Source organism: Micrasema longulum, unplaced genomic scaffold (assembly GCF_059751315.1).
Source record: "Micrasema longulum isolate JH-2025_06_02 unplaced genomic scaffold, ASM5975131v1 h1tg001491l, whole genome shotgun sequence".
Taxonomy (NCBI): Eukaryota; Metazoa; Arthropoda; class Insecta; order Trichoptera; family Brachycentridae; genus Micrasema; species Micrasema longulum.
Window position 1 is genome coordinate 395,188 of NW_028278675.1, and position 14,579 is coordinate 409,766.

Consider the following 14,579-nt stretch of genomic DNA (forward strand, 5'->3'; position numbering starts at 1 on the left):
TTCTGTATCCTTTCTGGTATTAATAATTTAATTTAGTAATTTCTTTTGTATCCTTTTCGTACATAAATATTGATGTTAATTTACACTGTCTCGATATGTACCGATGAAGAAAGCGTTCATAATCGCGGGGCAGGTTTGAAAAAATAAAACATACATAACCCAAGTATCAAATAATATACTTTTGTACTAGTCAAATTGTGACATAATTAGTAAAAAAAATATAACTGCTCTCATATAAAGTCGAAAAAAAACACATACGTCGTCGTTCTACGATCATGACAAAATATTTCACGCTGACCCAGCCAGGAATAGAATTCAAGACCTCAAGCATGGTAGGCGAACACGCTAACCACTACGCTACGAGGCGGACATTTCTCCACCCGTTTTTTTAATGTTTTTTTTCTGGGAGTAGCCATCGAGTCGAAAACACTCGTCCAGGATTCTAGTTCAATTTGACTCATAACTGTTTTAATAATATCCTCAACTTCTTGTTTCTACTTAATAATAAATTAAGCTGTTCTAAATTTGGTTTCATAAATTTATTTAAAAGGATAAAAATATCACAATATTTCACAATGATGTCATTGATTGGAGTTCGCTTGTTCCTATTAATTAAAATAATGTGTTGACCGTCGATAAATTACGCGGTATTATTGTATGACTAAAGTTAAAATACAAAATCAAGATATTGGAAAATCGCATATTTTACGTTCGTTGCTAAAGAATAAAAAGAGTAATGACGACATTTACATAATATTAGCAATTTAAGGCCATAAAAGAATCAGCTATAACGAACATTCGGTAAATTCATAATACTTATAATGTTTTTTGAAAAAATAAGATATTGGTGTTATCAAGTTCAGGAAGGTCTACGTTACCTCTTACATTCTGAGTTTATATGAAGTTTCATTCAATATTAGATTTGTGCGTGTTGTGTTTACATATAATTGATGAACAATATCTAAACATAAAAAATTGTGATTATTTTACCAATCTTGAATGTATTGTTTATTGTTTGTGATATAACTAAAATAAATTAACAAATTGAACGTTGTTATGCAGAAAGCAGCCAGCCATAGTAAAGTGAAACTGAGATAATAACACATTTATGATAAGAGTGAATAATCAAATCTACACAACATTATGACATGTTTTTGACTTTGACAAAATTATAAACAATGAATACATTAGTTTTTTTTAATATTACTAACAAGAATCTAATTATGTACTTGACCAGTTTTAATGATTTTTAAAGTAACGAAAGATTTTTTTAGTGTTGCGGGTATTTTCAGCAAATTGAGAAATGCCGGTTTTGTGATCGACACTATTTTCAGAAGGAGATTTTTTTTTTGTATGAAAGCAGTCTGGCTGTTTTTAACAGAACATAGAATTGAACTGCACTCGATAATAACAATATCTATTTTTTTCAAAATTGTGGACTGGCTGCTTTCTGCATAACTACGTTCAATTTATCTTAATTTAATTTTATCTACAAAATAAAATATTTTTTTCCAAATATGACATTATTTTATTTAAAAAAATAAAAAAATCGCACCAATAGTTAAGTTTGTAGTAATTATTATTATGCAATTATGAAGTGTGATCATATGTTTTCATGTAACAGATCTTCACCGACAAGCCACAAAAATAAGCTTGGGAGTCCTGTAATAAAAAAAACAAATAAAAAAAATATAAAAAAAGGAATCTGTATGAGAAACATAATGAGTATATATTTTTTTCTAAATATGTTCAATTGTAGGTTACCGACGAAGATGTTTGAATTTTTCGTGCAAATTCATAATTTTTTGTGCATAAATTTAGATTTTACCTTATGGACAGTCGAAGGTAACTCTGTTAAATTCCCACTGTTATCGAGGCCCAGGGCCTCGATTATGATGGGAAGGTAAAATTTATCTTCAAGTTTATCTACAAAGTAAAATTAAGTTTTCTTTATGAAAAATAAAACATGTTAATAATTTTCTAAATGTGTTAAATTATTGGTTACCGATGAAGGTACTTTGAATTTTCATACAAATATACATACTTTCGTGCATAAATATCGACATTAGTTTATACCGTCTCAGTATATACCGATGAAGATAGCCGTTTATAATCGTGGCCCTGATATTTTGTAGGTATCACAAAACTACGTGAAATTATCGCAATTGCCTTAAGCTTGCTTCCTGTTGATAACTTAAAAGCAATTTCTTCACTTTTACGTTAATTGAAAATAGTACAAGTGATATTCGTATATTACGAAAACTCGAATGAATAAACCATTAAATAATGCCGTAGCTTAATAACAGACGTTCATTTACTCGCATTTATCTTAAATACATCAAAGTAATACATTAGCATAGTTACTTTGATTGTCTAACTAGAGTTAATAACCGTTTTCTTAACTTGTCAAAAGTACATTATTTTCATAGCCAAAAACAAAATAATATTTCATATATACATTTTTTTCAAAGTTGATACACAATAAAAATATTTGTTTTTTTTATTTATTATGGTTCACAAACAATAAGCAGTTCATTTGAAATTGGTATAATAATTACAAATTGTTATTTTAGATATTGTTCATGTGTAAACGCAGCTTGCACAAATAAAGGAAAAAAGATTATAATAGATTTTTTTTAATTGGCTTGAATTCGATGATTGTTATAAAAGCTATTACTAACAGGTTAATAATAATTTTTTATTTTTTATTTATTATTATTATTATTTTTTTATTTAAATTTTATTGATAAACCCTTACGGGTTACATACATTTAACAAAATATTTTCACTTTTAAAATTCACATTCTACTGTTAATAATAATATTTTTTAACACCTTTTGTAAAGGTTGTCTGAGTCTTTTGTTTAGTTTTGTCTGGTAGTTTATTGTATAACTTCAGTCCATGGTTTATAAGTCTCGATTGTCCTTTTCTCGTTTTAAAAGATTGTATATGATATTTTTCTGATATTCTCGTAGTGTGTTCATGTTTACTACAATTTTTTTTCAAGTTTTAATTCTTCGTCTACAATTACATCAGTGGCTAATTTATAAATAAATTTTAAAGATTCTAGTTTACAGAGTTCAGTTACGTTTAATTGTTTAGTTTGTTCAAAAAGTTCTTTAGTTGCTGTTAGATAGGGAAGGTCAAATACTAACTTTAATATTTTATTTGCTGTCTTTGTAGTCTGTTTATGTCACTTTGATATCCTGTTTCCCATAGTAGTTGCATATAACATATTTTAGTTTTTACATATGCTTCATTATTATAGATAACTTAAATAGCGCCATTTTCGTAATATAATACCTCAGGGGCGCTTTACAAAGTGATTATATAAAGATATAATTTTAATTCTAACTTTTTAATTTAAGAAAAATAATGTACTTTGTCACCACATGCTAAGAATTTATTCAAATGATTTAGAGAACAAGTGGGTTTTAAATTTTTTCCGAAACATCACTTCACTCTCACAGTTTCGGACCTCTGCTGGGAGAGCATTCCATGACGTAGGGCCTGCGACCGCAAATGCACGTTCGCCAAATTTAGTGCGCTGTTTGCGTAGAGGTAAAATAACTTTTCCTTTTGACGAATTAAAAAATAGTTTACCTAATTAGCATAACTGACTATTTGATTTAATAAATTGCGTTACAGTTTTCCCATAATTATTTAATGTATCGTTAAAGATATTAATATCAGAATTACTTTCTACATTGTTATACAATCTTAACATACGCGATAATGCATTAAAGTGCGTCATATTATTATTACAGGTTGGAAGATAACATGTTGTGTACGATCTCAATCGCTGACTGGGGACATTCAGGGGTACATTCTCTAAACAAAATGTAGAATCAACATAACAAGGAACTAGAATCCCAACCGTCCATGCCCTCTGTAGCTGCAAGACGTGTTGGGATATTTATTTATTGTACAGCGCCCTTGAGGTGATTTTCACAAAAATGGCGCTATATAAATTATCCAAACATGATTATTATTATTATTATTAACAATAAATTATTTTATAAAGCTATATCAAGTCTAAAATCTGTCTCCTAAATTCCAACTTGTCTAGACCAAAATGTTCAAGGTGCTGATCATAAGACTGAAGGGTTCTGCCAGTTCATTAAAGAAATTAAAAAAATAAACAATAAAAATAATAATTCACATGAGAACATATATTGGTTATAAATACATCAGCTATTATTAACCTTTCCGCGACCAATTTATCTAAAGAAAGCAGTCAGTAAACTATTTAGCTTGAGGTTTTAGAGCATTTCCGCGGTTCTGGCATTATACTACATATTTTTTGTTATATGTAAGAAGTTCTAACTACCCTTGCCCTTGCCTCTGCAAAAGAAGTCCAAACAACCCTTTTTAGAGAAATAAAAAAGGTAAATAATAATAAAACACAGGTTTTCGCCTTGCTCTTCCGTTAAAAGCTATTCAAATCTATCAAAAAGCGCATATAACTAATAAAAATATCGATGGCTGAGTTCCATATAGAGATAGCTAGAAATTACTAGTTTTGAGTAATAACTGACCAAAGTTTTGACAGATCGAAATTAATTTGAAACAAATATTTTTTTATATCAATAAAGTATGTTTGTATATATTTATGTGAAGTAGGTACACAAGGTTTACTAGTTTTAGGATTAAATGTGTTATACAAATTATCACAACGTTTTAATTAGTTATAGAGCTGAGAGGTTAAGTTAATTTATTTTCCTACGAAAACATCTGCCTTACAGGAGAAAACCAACAGTTTTCAAGAGTTTTATCTTTGTAGAATTGAAAAGGGATGTTTTTTAAATCTAGTGAATAGTATAAGTCAAAACCTTTTCTTTTTAAAGATATCCCTCTATGAAACTGAGCCATTGTGACAAAGTTTTGTTTATTTACCTTATAAAATGGTACCTGTTTTGATCGCAATTTGCAGTCGGTAAAAAATATTAAAATGCAATTAGTATTTTTTTATCATTATTCAATACATACAATGCACAATTTTACTGTAGCAGAATTCCATTATTTTTATTATTCCCAACTTGTAGGAAATTCCGTATTATATCGGAACAAATTAAAAATGCTTTTGGAGATCTTTGCGCATTGTTTTTTAAATAAACTGTTTTGTTAATTACATACCCCTGCATTATTTTAAACCATCCTTTTCCTCAACAATTAAAGTTTTAAGTAATGTCCTTTGTCCCTTGGACAAAAAAAAATAATATCTACAACGTATATTGTCTATCCACTTAGGAAAAAAAAGGACGTCTAAAATTGCCAGCTTTAAAAATAGTTATAGTTTCCTGTTACGAAGCGTATAAATTAAGTACACGAACCCACTATTTTTTATTATTTCTAATTGGTTATCGGCACTTTGCCCCGCCTCGCCTGTTTCTTATCCAATTTATTATAATGTCCCTAAGACCCCTTTTTTCATCGCACTGATTCGTTACTGATAAAAAGGATAAAAAATGGTGGATGTACAATATCGATTAAAATATTTTTCATAGCCATTATGATTGTGCAGGCACAGAAGATAAGTAACGAACAGGTTATTTTTTTTCCGTATTACTAACCGGTGCCTATCTGTCGAGGTAGTATTTATGTCGTGCGTAAAATGGCCCGGTCATTCCTCATTTCTCAGGTAGAGGTAACTGACTCACTCATGAAATCCTGTTACATCGAAATATAATTTCTAAATTAAAATAAAACTTCGGCGTTAGTCACGAGTCATCGAACATTATTTATTGCAACCAATGACGCGTTTTTATTCACAGTGTTATTTTACATTTCCATTCAATTGAATTTTTATTAAATGACAAAATCAACTTGCATAATGTATCCATGGAATCAACAAAGGCAATCTGTTTATAATAAACAAATAGAAAAATACAACGCAAATACTTATAACATTTTTCACTTACTGGATACTTTTAGTTCCGATCGACAATCGAAATTAATATAGAACACATTCTTAAATATAAATAATTACATCGGGAAATCATAACTGGAAGTTATACTTGTGTGTACAAATCCGTATAATGTGTAGGCTTCCATTGGATATTTTCTTTTCAAAATATCTCCGATTCTGTCGTGATAACAACATAAAACTCATTTCTTACAATATGATCTAATCGTTCATCCCGTAGGACACGATTTCGCTATTTGAAAATGACGATACTTGTTGGTAAATACACAAAATTTGTTATTTACCGGTTGTTGCACAAACAGTATTTATAATTTACCTTTAAAACCTCTGTCGATAACAAAAGTAAAAAACTGCATAGCTTCTGTCATACAATAAAGATTTGGCTGATTTCTGCATTAATTGCAATTTTATAAAAACCAACATAAAACTTTTTTTACGTCTTTTCACTTACATCAGCAATAGTTTTACAGTCATAGAATCGGTAGTTTCGGTTGTATTGATAAAGTGCTCAGAAAGCAGACACCATTCGATGAATAAACACAATGATGACGCTTCGTAAGTAAAATGCTAAGCGATTTAATGTTCTCGATGGGGTTTTCTGACACTTTGAAACCGGAGACGTTTTCTCAAGAGCCCTAAAATGTGTACCCGCTGAGGCATAGAAAAATAAACAAAGTTTACTCACCACAAACGTGCACTCTCGAATCCAAGTATCCTTAAACTGAGACGACTCAACTACAGAACACTGACAAACTAACGAGAAATTGTCTTTCGCACTTTATCAACCATTACTGCAAGTAAATGCACTGAGAATTTTAGATAAATGCACAAATTATCACTTAAATTTAATCAAGAATCCAATATCACTAGAACCTGGTTGTTATTTTTAAATTTAGTTTGCTCTTTTATACTTTTTTCGGCGGTTATCACTTTTTTTTTCGTTGTTGTTTTGTTTTTTTTTCGTTTCGTTAAACCACGTCGACTGGGTCGGCTTCGTCGCCGTATTACGTGTTGGTATACTCGGCACGACTGGTTGGCTGGTGATTGTGTGTGGTCGGTTCACCCCCTCCGCCTTACCTGGCCCCCGCGCCGCCCCGCCCGCGCCCCACCTGCCGGTCTACCTGGCCCCCTCGCACCCCCTCCCCGCCGCCGCATTCTGCTGCAGTGAGTACAATATCACCTTTCTCGAGCGGGAGGAAAGCAGAATGTGGCGTCAGCTAATTTTGACTGCAAAATAAGGACAATGACACGGATAAACAATGAATAATAGGGAAATATCCCTTTTTTTAAACATTTTTAAAGCAATAAGGGTTTATACCGTAAATACTGTCCTGTAAAATTTTTTTATTTTTTTGTAACTTTATTAGTATCATAAAATATTTTTTTAAATTTGTAATTTTGAATTCCCGCGAAAACGGTAATACCATTGGCCACACCCCTAATACGTAACGATTCACGTTTATTTGTTCCTTAATATTCAAATTGTCATAACTAGCCAGGCCAAACATGTCGCGTTTTTCTAGCAACGTATTTTTATTAAATTTATTTTTACACTTATGTATAAAACATCTCTCAACAATATTTACATTGATTTTGGAAACAATTCTTAATCCATTTCATATATTTTTATCGGTATTCGTAGTATGTGATATTTCCCTATTCCTATGGATAAAACATTTTTGTTCTTAAATGTAATTTGTTCAAAGTTTTATAGATTCCATTTGATTATTTATTTTATTTTCTTTTTACAAGTTAATTCAACAATGATACTTAATTGAAAACGTATAATTTGGAAATACAATTTCACATGCAGATTAAGGTGAAGAAAAAAAGAAACGGTTATTTTAAAACAACATTTTTCCCGAAATCGATAAAACAGTTTCCTAAATAAATAATCTGTTACTGCAAAGAAAAACTAATAAATCACATTTCTTGACTACTTTCATTAAACATTTTCAGCTTCTTGTACCCCGTTTCCCCCCCCCCCTTTATTTTTATTTTAAAACCGTTTCATGAAACAGTTAAATTTGTGAAACGGCCAGTTAACACATACACCATAGTTTACGTGCGACACCTTTAAAATACCATAAACTTCCATCCGTAGGTAAATATATCTTCAATTACAGAAATACACAAAATTGATAGAATTACATTTGCTTTTTAAAAGATTTATTTTTGTGTTTCATGTATAAAATAATAGGAAAATATCACATACTACGAATACCGAAAAAAAAACTTAAAATGAGTTAAGAAAAATCAATATGGAGATTATGGAAAAATATTTTCATCAAATTGTTTAAAAAATCCTTTCAACGAAAACGTGATAAGTTTGACCTTGAAAATTGAGTCGTCAAAATTCGCTGAGACGTTCTATTTAAATTTTAACGGTCACTAACAAAGATCAACATTTGAACGAATCGTGGCGTATTAGGGGCGTGGCCAATATAATTAACCGTTTTGGCGGGAATTTAAAATAATAAATTCAAAAGTATTTTATGCTGCTAATAGGTATTATGTACACGTCCGCCTCGTGTAAATACAATAAGAGCATGTCGGCCCCGTGGCGTAGTGGTCAGCGCATTTGCCTACCATGTAAAAGGTCTCGGTTTCGATTCCCGACAAGGTGTTTTTACATTAGAATATTTCATTGTCCTAGGACTGGCACCTGAAGCGTAAGACTGATCATCTTACCTTCATTTAACAAAAATTATCAAGATGCCTTTTACAAAGCATATAATATAAACATATTTAGTTAAAAAAAAAAATTAATATATAAATTACATCATACTCAAGATTTAGAAACTAAAATTAAACCTTAATAAAACATTAAGTAGAAGTTTAAAGAATTAAAAATAAATGTAAAAATAAAATTAACTACTACAATATTTTAAACGATAAATATAACAAGAATAACATAAAGCTCTGATTTATTGAACAATTATACTAAAGGCAAAATTACCATTTATGATGATGATGACGAAAATGTATAAGTGCAAAAAAAATATTAAAAAATTTCGACAGTATTTTATAGACCCTTACTGATTTAAAATTGTTAAAAAGGGTTATATTTCCCTATTACGATTTTTACCTAAGAGATTTGACACAAACGCTGGGAAAGGATCATGAAATATGCAGACTTCACTATTAAGTTACAAATAACGGTGTTTTCATAAATGTGGTTGATAGGCTGGCGCGGTAGCATAGCGAATTCTCTTCCGCCTTGGGACCGAGGAGATGCCAGTTGACTCCCACTGGGAATGTCGGCTACACCAGCCACCGGCTCTCAGCTCAGATCACAGCTGCCCTCGAACTGTCCTACAGCTCTCTGCTTACACCGAGACTCGCAACTTGAATATCGACCCCTCTGAATGACAAGGTTCCATCTAACACTGTAATCGTGTTACATTAACCAAAAGGCGGGTTATTTTGAAAAACAGGTTGAAATACAGGTTTGAAATACAGATTGAATCACAAAAATATTTAAAAAAAATTTAGACTCTAAATTTATTGCAACAGAGATAGAGAACATTTTTGAGGGGGAAATATGGAAGTCCTGGTATACTGAGCTCATATTATCCTGATATTTATTTTTTTATTTACTTAAACACAGTTGATTATACATTTTTTGTCTGTCCTAACTCCATGGTACTAAAAGTCCTGTGTTGATTTCGGACCAGTGATTAGTTAACACAGACATACGAGTATCATCATCATCAGTGGCGCTACAGCCCGATGTAAGCCCTGGCCTCCTCTAGAATTTGTCTCCATTCGTCCCTGCACCCCGCGGCTCTTCTCCAGTTCGTCAGGCCAATCGCTCTAATGTCACTTTTCACATTATCCAGCCATCTTAATTTTGGTCTGCCTTCCGGAGTGGTATAAAGAATCTTTTTTGGGGTACGGTTATCATTTATTCTGTACACATGGCCCAACCATTATAATCTTATTATTTTGATGAATTATGCAATGTTGGGTTTGCCATAAAGTGCCTCTAATTCATGATTAAACCATTTCCTCCACACTCCGTTTTGGTTGACAGCACCAAAAATCTTCCTTAATGTTTTCGTCTCTTTTGGTCAAAACCCAGCATCCGGCACCATATGCTTTGACCGGTCTGCGGAGAGTTTTGTAAATAATTGTCTTAGTTTTTCTAGTGAGCAATTTGGATCCCAGATGTTTAAATAAGCCACAAGCCTTTTCAATGTGGTTTTCAAAAAAAAAAAGAGTTGCGATGACTTGCTGCAGGATTTCGCAGATTTCATCAATAACAAATTAAATATTTTGCATCATGTCACTGTACTTTTCATCGATTTCTCAAAAGCTTTTGACACTTCCGTCATTCTAAATTAATATGTATTTTAGAGTCAATTGGCATAAGGGGCAATTTATTAACTTTTTTTTCAAATTATTTAGTGGGGAGGAAAATGAGTATAAAAATAAAGAATTCATTAAGTCTAGCGAGGGAATGTTTATCAGGGGTGCCAAAAGGGTCTATCTTGGATCCTAAATTGTATATAATTTATGTGTCAGTGATTTGCAACGTTTTTAAAGAAGTTAGGAGATTTATTTTTGCAGATGACACCGCACTAGTTATTTCTAATAAAAGCCCATTAGAATCACAAGAGATATTGCAAAGTGATTTCAATAAATTGTTAAAATGGGCTCATGACTATGGTCTCATTATAAATGCAAAAAAGACTAAATGCTTATACATAAAATCTCCTCATTCCGAAAAATATATTTTGCCTAATATTATTGCTCATTGCACAAATTGCTTGCATGATGGTATTTCTAACACATGTAATTGTGAACTCATAGAATTTGTGGAGGAGTATAAGTATTTGGGTATTTTTATTGATCATAATTTTAAATGGGATCGTCATATATTTAAACTTTGTGATCGATTGCGGACTCTTGTGAGTACTTTTTATAAGTTATCTTTTATTTTGCCTAAAATCACTCTTAAAATTATTTATTTTTCTTTAGTAGAATCAATAATAAGATATGGTATAAAGTCGTGGGGACATTCGACTAAAACTAATATTAAAATGATCCAGGGTCTACAGTATTCTATAATTAAGCGAATTGTACCTGCAGAGATTTACGAACAAATAAGTAATAATGATCTCCTGTACAAAACAATCAAAACTCTGCCTGTTCGAGGACTACTGTGGCTTTGCATCATTTTGGAACAATTTAATAGTAATACATTCAAGTTTCCTCTCAAACATAACCATAATACACGCTTCACGTCTAATGATGGCTTAGTAGTACCAAAAATATGTAATAAATATGGAAATAGAACTCTAAAATATTTAGTACCTAGAATTTTTAATTTATTAACAAAAGAACTTAAATTTATCTGTTATTTATTGTTTTTACAAATGTTAATAATATTATTAAGTTAGTATAAATATAATCTTCACCAACAAGCTACAAAAAGTGGCTTGGTGGGATTTTAGTTTTAGTAAAAATATAACAAGTGTTTTTTTTTTAATTGTAAAAATGTATAATTATACTATTAAAATAAATTTAAAAAATGTTTCAAGCGGCCACTTAAACCAGCCAATGACAGGTCGCAAGCCCTGTAAATGCCTAGACTTCCATATTCCCTTCTGTAAGGTATTCTCCTGTTTATTTATTTAGTTTGTAAAAAGTAAAAATAAAAGCAAATTGTGTACTGGTTAGTGGGCTTACCTTCCGATTAATAAATAAAATAATTTTAAAAATTCATTGCTATGCGATAAAAGTTTATCCACATCCACCCTTGGGAATTTTATAAGGTCGGGTGAATTATCGCCGTGGTGTAAAAACGGTCAGAAGAATTCTTTGTTGAAACAGAGAAATACGCGGGTAATAAATCTTAATGGCATGCACAAAGATAATTACGTTCTCGAAATCATTACCAAAATCCAAGCATCAAAACGTTTTCCATTTTACCATCGAACCCGTGACCCCGTCTGCAGGAAGTTAACGATTAACAATTAGACTATTTTGAGGAAAAAATCTCAATGGACGCCTTTTATGTAAAATGTACGTAGACAGTACCTATGTAAGTAAATGACTAACCTTCATCCTTGGTCTAAAATAATAATTAGTTGGTCGGTTTGCTTTGTAGCTTCGACGTCTCAAACTAACTTAAAGGATATTATATTGCGCTTTAAGCTCAAGGTTAACCATCTCGTATTGTTGGGATGAACTTTCATGAATGACACGATTTAACCCCTGAGTATTTTTTACGCTCAATGTACAATGTTCGTTGGTTAATTTATATTTTTTAATTTGTTAATGGGCTATCAAATTGAGCCAAATTTTATTTTTATGTATCGAATTATCATCGCAATAATTTTGTAATTTTAAAAATTCCCACCGAAACTTCGGAATTACACCAGCCGCGGCTGTGACTTCACGATTCGGTGAGCGTTTTTGACATTTAAAACTGGAAATTATTTGATCCCGCTAAACCTCAAAACACGCTAAACGTGGAAAAACATAGCTATCCCGGCAACCAGAAATCTATCGCTACATAATAACAACGCAATAATTGATCGGTGATTGAATTTAGTTATACAGAAAGCAGCCAGCCATATGAAACTGAGATAATCGCACCTTTGTGAAAAGAGTGAATAATCAAATCTACGCAACATAATGTTTTTGACTTTGACAAATGAGAAACAATGAATGCATTAGGTTTTTTTTATATTACAAACTAGAATCTTATTATGTATTTGACCAATTTTAAAGATTTTTGAAGTACCGTAATATTTTTCCAGTGCTATGGGTGTTTTTTGCAAGTTTAGAAATGCCGTTTTTGTGATCGACACTATTTGCAGAAGGTGATTATTACAGTTTTTTGTATAAAAGCGGTCTGGCTGTTTTAGCGGAACATAGAATTGACCTTACTGCACCCGATTACACCAATATCCCTCTTTTTTTTTAAATTGTGGACTGGCTGCTTTCTGCATAGTTATAGAGTTACGTAGTTAAGTTCAATTGTAAACACGTGTTCACATGAACCTGCGACGTTTTAAAGTACAGTAGAACTCCGTTTATCTGAACTCCAGTCATCCGGATTGTAATCGGGAAATAAATGAAAAGATTTTATAATAACAAATAAAAAAGTAACTCATGTTTAAGCTAGTTTTTAATGTGATTCCAATTCGCTGTATTATTTCAAAAGAAATAAAAAAGTTAACTTCGAGTATTTTCTGTATTTTCTTTCACGACATTGCCTTAATGTAATGTTAAATCCAACTATCCGGATAACATTCTTATTGATACAGATAATTGGAGTTTTACTGTAGTTTTTGTTTTCATACATTTTTAAGAAACTTCTCGGTACAATCAAACGGTTTGTTTTTTAACCGCGTGTAAGAAAACATTACAGTCAACTTGATAAATTTACAGAGTTTTTATTTAACGGAAGAATTGCTATCTTATTTATTATTCTGAATGGGAAAAGCTAATGCCGTCCTTTATCAGATTGTTATAATAATTTATTTTAGTGTTAATATAACACAATGCGATAAAACTGCATGGCGAACCTTTTCTATAATGTCTACCATCACGCCATTTCCCCGAAGGGTTAAACGAAGAGGATGGATCGCCACACGGCTATCCTGACATAAATTCCTAGCTTCTTCCACATTCAAACATCTTGTCATACATGCTCTTTGGTTGTGTATGACCAGACTTAAGATTTTGGTTTATCGGTTCATGCCACGTCTTTCTTGGTCGTTCTCGTCTTACGTTACCGTTCATTCTCGCCACATGTATTTGTTCTACCTTTCTTTCGTCATCCATTCGTTCTACATGACCAAACCATTTATGTTATTCTTTCTCTTAGTCTTCAATCAATTATACCTGTTTCAGATTTACACTCTCCCTTGATTTCATAATTCGTCACCTTGTCATAATGTACCGAAAAATAAAACACTAAAATTCTTTAGATATATAGTTGTTATTATTAGAGTCCACATAAAAATATTTTATATGTGCCTATTTCAAGATTCAAAATTAAAAATATACGAAGCCTACGCTCAAGGCGCCCGGAAGAAACGAGGCCCTGTTTTGTGACGCTGCCGGGTTGAGTTTCGGTAATAATTGGTGCGTTAATATTCACGAATATAATGTATTCGTCAATATCGACGAACCAATTTTTATCGAAATTCTACCGAGCAGCGTCCCAACACACTACCGCATACCTTTCGCGCGTCTTGAACGTAGGACCCGTAATATTTAGAAAAATTATAAGCCCTTTCTCTTGTTTTTTTATAGGATGAGGCCACAGAACAAAATTAATTTTGTTATCTGTGGATGAGGCATTTTTAAAAATACAGTTTTAAAAAAAGTATCTTACGATATTTGTGACGTAACCTAGAAAGTCCTTAACCCTTTAAGATCCGAATTAATTCTTGTGGATCTCAAAAATACATTTTACTATGTATGCACTAAAGGAATTATTTGTAAAATTTTGATAATTTTTTTCTTTTATCTTTATTATTTAACTCATTTTTTATGATCTTCAAACGGATAATAAGTCAACAATTTTTTTTCGAAAAAAAGTTCCTTCAATCAAATTAGTAAAATTTTGCGAAATATATTTTTATTTATATGTCGGCCTCGTGGTGTAATGGTCAGCCCGTTTGCCTACCAT

The 14,579-nt window shown here is 31.5% G+C and overlaps 1 protein-coding gene across 1 annotated transcript in view; it reads right to left on the reverse strand.

The window, feature by feature from the left end:
• The window catches only part of Cad99C (cadherin 99C), a 245,432-nt gene extending 238,454 nt beyond the window's left edge, over positions 1-6,978 (reverse strand). The window contains exon 1 of the mRNA XM_088236007.1: positions 6,612-6,978. The gene's annotated coding sequence lies outside the window, so the exon portion shown is untranslated. The remainder of the gene's footprint in view (positions 1-6,611) is intronic.
• Positions 6,979-14,579: the final 7,601 nt, after the last annotated feature.